At 47.6% G+C, this 1,923-nt stretch overlaps 1 pseudogene; it reads left to right on the top strand.

Moving 5' to 3' along the window:
* Positions 1–289: 289 nt before the first annotated feature.
* On the top strand, positions 290–1,181 carry LOC149995666 (transcription initiation factor TFIID subunit 9-like; annotated as a pseudogene).
* Positions 1,182–1,923: the final 742 nt, after the last annotated feature.

Raw genomic sequence — 1,923 nt, 5'->3', positions numbered from 1 at the left:
CCCATTAAAAATTTTAAATCGGAGCCCTGGCTGCTGTGGCTCAGTGGATTGAGCATCGGCCTGCGAACCAGTGTCGCTGGTTCAATTCCCAGTCAGGGCACACGACTAGGTTGCACATCAGTCCGCAGTTGGGGGCGCGGGTGAGAGGCAACCACACACTGATGTTTCTCTCCCTCTCTTTCTCCTTTCCTCTCTCTCTACAAATAAATAAACAAACAAACAAATAAATTAAAAAAAATTTAAATCGGGCCCTTATGCCGAGGTTTCCAGAGCCATCACGGTGAAGACCATGTTGCTTCCGAACATCCTGCTCACCGGTACACCGGGGGTTGGAAAAACGACGCTTGGCAAAGAACTTGCATCAAGATCAGGACTGAAATACGTTAATGTGGGTGATTTAGCTCAAGAAGTCTGATCACCGGATATCACAGAGTCTGGCAAGAAGGCTTCTCCCAAGAGCATGCCGAAAGATGCACAGATGACGGCACAAACCCTGAAGGATATGGGGATTACAGAACATGAGGCGAGAGTTATAAATCAGATGTTGGCGTTTGCCTTCCGACATGTGACCACAGTTCTAGATGATGTGAAAATTTATTCAGATGATGTGCGATTGGCAATTCAGTGTCGTGCTGACCAGTCTTTTACCTCTCCTCCCCCAGGAGATTTTTTTATTAGATATTGCAAGGCAAATAAACCAAACCCCTTTGCCAGTAATCAAACCATATTCCGGCCCTAGATTGCCACCTGATAGGTATTGCTTGACTGCTCCAAACTATAGACGTAAGTCTTTACAAAAAAAGCCAACTACTTCTGCAGGAAGAATAACAGTTCCATGGTTAAGTGTTGGTTCAGTTACTAGCAGACCAAGTACTCCCACACTTGGCACACCAACCCCACAAATCACGTCAGTTTTGACTAAAGGAGGGACGCCAATGTCCCTCACAGGGCAAAGGTTTACAGTACAGATGTCCACTTCGCAGGCCCCAGCTGTAAAAGCATCAATTCCTGCAACCTCAGCAGTTCAGAATGTTCTAATTAATCCATCATTAATTGGGTCCAAAAACATTCTTCTTACCACTAACATGGTGTCATCACGAAACACCGCCAATGAATCATCAAATGCATTGGAATGAAAGCGAGAAGATGATGATGATGATGACGACCGTGATAATTTGTAATCTAGCCTTGAAACATGTTTAACATGTATACTTGATCTTGAATCCACTGTACTAAGATTAAACACGCATACCAGATGTTTTCAAGTTGTGTTTTAGAAAACTGAAATAGTATTTAATGAGTAGTTACCTGAAGCCAAGCTGTATTGACTTTGTCTTTCCCTTGGACCCTTCAGCTGCGAAGAGAGGGGGGGTCTGCTGCATGGGCAACAGCAGACCCTCCATATCACCCTGCCCAGGCTCTGTAGCTTCAGTTTCACTTGAGAGGACACTCCAGCGTCATCGCAGGATGTCGACTCAACACGGGAGGAGACAGATACCGGTTATAAGCTCATCCGATTGGCGAAGGAAACGAGCGCCAGGGGTCTCCTCTGACGGTGGGAGAGGTCATCGCACCTCACTGGACAGCTACCGTCTCGCCATGGCTCGCCTGCCCCACTGGGTGCATGGGGATCAGAGAGGCGCCTCTCGAAAAGTGGGCCACAAAACACCCGCACCAGTTAATTCCAAGCAAACAACAAGAAAGAAGCCTCCGGCTCTTCGCCTCGCTAGCTGGAACATCAGGACCATGTGCCCCGGACTTACTGCAGACCTTCCGTGGATCAAGGGTGCCAGGAAAACCGCTGTCATCGATAGGGAACTGGCACGACTAAACATCGACATTGCGGCTCTACAGGAGACCCGGTTGGCCGACAACGGAACTATCAGAGAAACCAACTACACCTTCTACTGGCAAGGGAAGTCT

This window comes from Furipterus horrens, unplaced genomic scaffold (genome assembly GCF_987537825.1).
Source record: "Furipterus horrens unplaced genomic scaffold, mFurHor1.1.pri manual_scaffold_13, whole genome shotgun sequence".
Taxonomy (NCBI): Eukaryota; Metazoa; Chordata; class Mammalia; order Chiroptera; family Furipteridae; genus Furipterus; species Furipterus horrens.
Note: the sequence above shows the minus strand (reverse complement) of the source record. Positions and strands in the feature narration are given on the sequence as shown.